The following is a 6,373-nucleotide window of genomic DNA, read 5'->3' on the forward strand; positions in this document are numbered from 1 at the left end:
GTTCTGAAAATGTGTGTGTGTGTGTGTGTGTGTGTGTGTGTGTGTGTGTGTGTGTGTGTGTGTGTGTGTGTGTGCGCGCATTCCAGTAGACTCTTTCCCTGCACTGATAAGGTCTTCATGCCCTTTAGCGTGGGGGCTACACTGTCATGCCCCAGGGCATGAGACTGGGAACGCACCTGCTGATGAGGTGCGAATAGCTGCCCATTGGATGCAGGGTGTGAGAACTTGCTAGAACTTCCTTCTTTACCCTTGGCTCCAACATGGCAAGAGGAAGAGCCATTATGTCAAATCTTTCTAAGATATGACATCTATTGTTACAACCTCTCATACAGGAATATTATTTATCCACAGATCGCTAGCTGCACACTCTGAATTTCAGAAGGTTCTGGATTATTTTGGGCACAAACACACACTATTTTGGTGACACATAGAACCCCATGTTGCAAAGATAAAATCTCAGCAAGACATTTAACAAATGTTCATCTTTTGGAGGCCCGAGTAGTGTGTGGCCCACCCTTCCTGCAAAGTTTGGTATACACAATGCAGCAGTTTTGCTCATAAATCCTCAGTCAGTGTCATTCCTGGTAATTACTGAAGACTCGTGATTGTGGTTCTAATTTGTGTAACTGCTTCTGACCTGCATGTTCATCGCAACTAAGAAAGGGATGTTTATAGTCTGGTGCTCGTGATTTCATACACTGTGCCCATTCGTGTTGAAATGTCACTGAAATTTTCTTTCCTTTTCCTTCCTGCATGTCCTCCCTCTGGCATCCTTGGGAGATGAGGCTACACCATTCTGTGCCTCTCAGCCACTGCTAGGGTTTGAGGGGACCTGTATATAATGAGGCACTGGTATTTATTTTTGTCAACCTGTGAATGATTCCTGTATTTTGGTCGACCAAAACAATGAAATGGACCTAAACAGGCCCACAGCGAACGTGAAGCAAATCCACTGATCGGTTGTGGTCCGTTTTATTTCATCCCTTCTGCACACTGGTAATTTTCTGTTTGCTATAAATCCATCCTTCAGCTTCACATCCAATTACACACAATGGGGTGCGTTCATCTCATATTGGAGGGTTGTTGAAGAACTGCGGTCGTGAACAATGGTCCTATTGCCTTAAACATGAACGATTTAGGCTTTGACAAGTTTCTTCGTCTTTCAGCAGTCTTGAATAAGATATCTATTACATATCTAAAAGCTATGTCTTTGTCTCAAACAACGGGAGTGAGTCTGTCTAACTGTAGCGTTACAGGAATCAGCTGTATAGTAGTTGGCTAGGGAGTCTAGAAGGAGGTCTAGAAAAGGATAAAGAGCCCTGTTAGAGTTGCTTCAAGAGCACCTCTGCCACTTTACCTCCCTCTGATACACATTGTTTACATGGTGCCATCTGGTTAGGTTGCATGACTTCAGCAGCTATCCTATGTGGAAGACAAAAGGCTGAAAGAAGGCGCGTGGGTTTAGCTGGATTCTGGTTGTGAAATTTAATGTTATTGAACTGTTTGTTTGAAGTGATCTAGAAGCACCCTGACTTTTTTTTGGGGAGGAGAGGGAAAGATGGCCTGCAGATGGGCATGGGGTATGGGGTGGATGGTAGAGACACGGGCCTTCTGTATGTTTGGACCATGGAGATACTGTAACATCGAGCTGTGCAAAAGGACTGTGTGAAGAGAAGCGAGAGGTTGCCTTAAACACAAAGTGGCAACATTAGAGTAAAACAACCTATATGGATGTTTTGTAATAGAAAAATATGCTTTTGTGGATAGAGGGTTTTTTTTGTGATTAATGAAAACAAGCCTCAAGTGCCTCCAAAAATTTCAGTAAGAGGCTGGATTGATGGTTGGCATCCGATTGTGTGGGGAGGAATGATTGACAGGGCAAGTGCTACAGGCTCCGCCCACCTGGTATGAGGGTCTGCTGGTGTGCATGTGCCCAGAACGGGGCCCTTGCTGTGCGTTCCAGGAATGTATGGGGGGTAGCCCTGGAGTCTGTGCCTTGCTGATGGATGCTATGTCTCAGAGCCCATAGAATGTGTGCGTGTGCGTGTGTGTGCGTCTCAGACGGAAGAGCTTACAACACACAGGCATTTCAGAGTACAGGGGTCATTTTACACCTGCATTATTAGCTGGAAAGCTCAACCCTTTTCCTGTATTTCCTGTACCATGGAGTTATTTGTGCATTCAAATACTTGGAGGTGGAGCCGCTGTCTTCCCACCTTATGTTAACTTTTTACGGACTCTTCTAGTTAGTTTATTGCTTATCGCATTTCCGTAACTCGGGACCTAAAAGAGGCCGACAGTCGGTACAGTCTCTCGTGAAAACAACATTCGCAGAGGCATGAGTCTGTGCTCGGTGCCTGGGAGTAGAGACATCAACTTCAGATAACAAGGGTTACTGACATCAGTGAGATCATCCATCGCAACTGGACTCTGAGACACGAGACACTCTTCCTCCCTGCTCTTCTCTAGCACAGAGGCACAGAGAAGCTGGGTTCTTTTGGACTTCATAGGCGGAGGCCCTGGATGCCTCCAGGGCAGATGGCTCGGGTGGCCCGTTCAGCGCGTGAAGTATCACGGACAGGCGAGATGCATCAGGGAAAGATCAGCCTCCGTTAACTTGCAGTAAATCAGTCAGTGGGATCGTTTCTGAAATTTGAGATCCTTCGCAAATTTAAGCCCTTAAAGGGGAAAAAGTGTCTCACCAGTGGTTGCAAAAAATGCATGATCTCACTGCTCTTCTTGATGACCGTGTAAACCTCAAGAACTCAATTGTGTCGCACTGGAATTTTACACCCTTTCTTTCCCACGTAATCCTATAATGTAACTTTTTAATATTGCATGTGCATGCAAAACAAGTATAAAATTGATCTATTGGTGTTTATATTGTGATCTGGTGTTCCTCAACACAGGCGCAAGGCAGGCCGGTGGCAGTACAGCAAAAAGGTCCGTTAAAAGAGCGCCCCCTGTCGGTCTGCAGTGAGATGAGCCCTGTTGCTGTCCTGTTTTGGACTTCCTGCTTTACTCTGTGTTCGCTCTCCCTTTCCTTCCAACGAGGAAAATGTTCTTGTATTCGAGGCGTAGTCCCCCTGGAGACAAAGCCCACGGTTGGCTGCACGCCAAATTGGAGGTGGTGAGCTTTGCTCCCCGGCGAGCCTCAGTTCTTGGCGGGAAGGCCGGAGGCGGGTGCTCTGCGGGTCGTACCACCTTGGAAATGGGGGGAGGTGTTTGAGCCGACCCAACTCTGTAAATATTTTTATTATAAGGCAAGGTCTTTTTTTTTGAAGGGACATGTCATTTCTCTGTGCCTGTGTTCTTACTGTGATGGACCCCTTTGTGATTTTTCACACCTTGGACTTGTATTCCGTGCACCTGTCTGTGTACAGGGCGAACTGCTCGGATCCCATCGCTCCCCATCAGCAGCACATCATATGACAATGCGGGAGACACACAAGGGTTCACTTTACACCATAGTAAAAAATATATACCATATACAAACACACCAAGTATGTGGAGAAGGAAACTCAGGATGTCTTGCCACTGCATTCAGTCAGTGGCATAGAGATTGAAATGGAGAAACTGAAGCCATAGAGAACAGTGGGGGGGGGGGGGGGGGTTTGGCACAACTCGCTTATTTGGGGGTTGTGTGGGAAGGGGCAATTCAACAGGTCTGTGGTTGTACACCCCCAGCATGGGGAAATGTTGGGGCGCGTACCCATAGTCCACAGCAGAAGTGTTGCTGAGAGTCAGGAGGAGGAGTGGTCTCAAAACAATGACTAACAGAAATATGTTGATCATTCCCATTTCACAGCCATGCACTGACCATATTTATGTGTTCCACTGGTTTATGGAACACATCCAGACCTTTTTTTTTTTTTAAAAAAAAATCTGATGTAAATTTCAAAGAAAGCCCTATTCTGATACTCCTTTAAACTGATTTGGCGGGAATGACGAAATGATAAAATAATTCTCCTAGAGCTTCATTTGCCTTTATCAGTGCAACTGCTTCTCTTGCAGTAGGAGTTTCACACTTTTGGGGTGGATCAGCTACATATTTTGGGCTTCCTTTCAACAGGATACAAGAGGACAGCAGATCCTTGTGTGTTGAATCCCTCCGTAATTGCTCCTGCTCTTGAATCTGAAGTTGCAGTCGACAATTTTGAGTTACGCTGTAGCCGTATGCACAAAGTGGGCCTTTTTCCCCACACGCTGAAAACCAAATTCACCAACTTACCGGATTTCAGTGCTCAATTCATCCTCCTTGGAAACTTCAAGGCGTAGCAGTCAGATAATATGTATACTGATTTGTCATTTAACAAATCTTTTTTTTTGTTGTTGTTTTTTCTTCCCTGAAAAAATATACCGCCCATGTGTAGATCCATTGGGACTGGAACGCCGAAGGCCAAAGGGACCTTTTTTGAATTGAGACTCTGTGAGCTGCAATACATCAGCCACTATCTATAGAAAGTGCTTGGTATACCTGTGGCATCACACTTAGGTATGTCCTGTTGGACCAGTAAGAGTTTTCTTACTCTTTTTTTTTTTTTAATGCTCAAACAACTTCCTGTAGAAAGACTTCGATCTGGTGACTTATTTCTTCACTTCCCGGCTGTACAGACAAGCAGAGGGGTGTATATAAAGTGCCATGGTGTTTGTGATGGTCACAATGTCCTCGCCTTGTCAGTGCAGCTGTTGTCATTTCCTTCGGTGTACGATTAGAGTCTTTGTGTTACCATGCGCTCCCTGTGAGCCATCGTTGAGAATAAAGGCAGCCGTTTTTTTTATACACTGCCCAGTGTTCTTTGTTGTGTTGATATTATTCCTTCTGTAGTTTTACAATTAATGCCATTGTATAGCATTAGGCTTATGAAATATATTCAACCCAAAGAAATGAATAAGCACATGTTCCTCAGGACATTCAAGATTTTTCAAAGCACAGAATGTAGCTTCTTCCTGTTCCGACCAGGGTGAATCTTGCCGTGTGGCCATCTACACATTTCCATGTTTGTGTCCGTGCGTTCAGTGACATTAAATTGGCTCCTCCCTTGTGGTGTCTTACAAACTCACACAGAGTGAGAAGATGACATGTGTTGTGCGTGTGTGTGTCTACTGGCCTCTTGTGCTCCGCTGAGGTACTGCACGCCAAGGGTCAATAACGCGCACGACACAAAAAAGGCACAAGGAGGTTAATTGTTTTTATTTAGCATCAGACATTAAAATGAAACCTCGATGGCCACCATTAAAAGCCCTCCTCAACAAAGCCATTTAAAAACAAAACAGAAAAATGGGCCAATATTAAAATGTCTAACAAACTGATCACTCTAGTGAGACGATACTGACTCTGCCCACACTTAGTGACAGTCCTGGGCAGGGGGCAACGCAAGGCTTGCAGAAACGCACAGGAAAATACCACAGTGGTGAAATGACGACTGGCGAGCAAAAAGTTTTTGTACAACACACCTGTTTGAGTCTGATCAGCTCCCCCCCTCAACTTCACTATATTGTCTACTTTTTTGTGGAACTATGTACGCTGACTGTATGGCTGCTGTCGCTCCAATGCATCCAGTTAAGGCTATTAATTTACAGTAACAAAGGTATTTTCCCCATTTGTATCTGGCAAAAGTTAACACCGCTGTACCCACAACATCGCGGCACTTTCCTCTGATGTTTGGTCGGTAATGTTTTGTGAAGAGGATTTGTGAGATGAGAGGGCATTTAGCCTTTATAAAGGCAGAAATGAACACGTGCGTAACCCAGCGCTGACCAACATCACGGCTACAGATACCAAGTGTAAGAGGAAGTAATGGCCGTGCCAGTTTTAAACTACTACAAAGTTTTAATCGGTCATTTCTGCACTGTGAAAATAACCATCCAAAGCTATGGAATGTCACCCCTACATTAATTACCTTTAAATAAAAAGTCAAAAGGAGTATAATTTCTTCTTCATTCACTAGCAGAGAAGTCAGCTGTGGACCTTTTGCAACCTTTCCGACGTCCCGCTGTGAGATACGTAGTTAGTGTTTTCTCTACTAGACGTCTAAGACCGTGTGCAAGTAAGAATGCATGTTCTGCCTGGAAACACACCATTTACTTTGTTTTAGTTATGTTACACATTAATGTTTCTATTCATTTAGGTTAACTACACATGACGGCAACATGCATGTTTGAACAGCACACCCACACGGAGACACCTCTTGGACAAGAGGTCAAGAAGAGCGCAGCGATGCAGCAGTGAAGCGGCGAAGGCCCTGTAGGCATGGTTTGGCACAACTTATGGTAAATGCTTTGGCTCAGTTCACTATTCCCAAGTGATACAATATGTTAAACACCTGACAACACGCAACAAACCTTTTTCACAAGTTTTATGCTGCTAGAA

Source organism: Scleropages formosus, chromosome 23 (genome assembly GCF_900964775.1).
Source record: "Scleropages formosus chromosome 23, fSclFor1.1, whole genome shotgun sequence".
Taxonomy (NCBI): Eukaryota; Metazoa; Chordata; class Actinopteri; order Osteoglossiformes; family Osteoglossidae; genus Scleropages; species Scleropages formosus.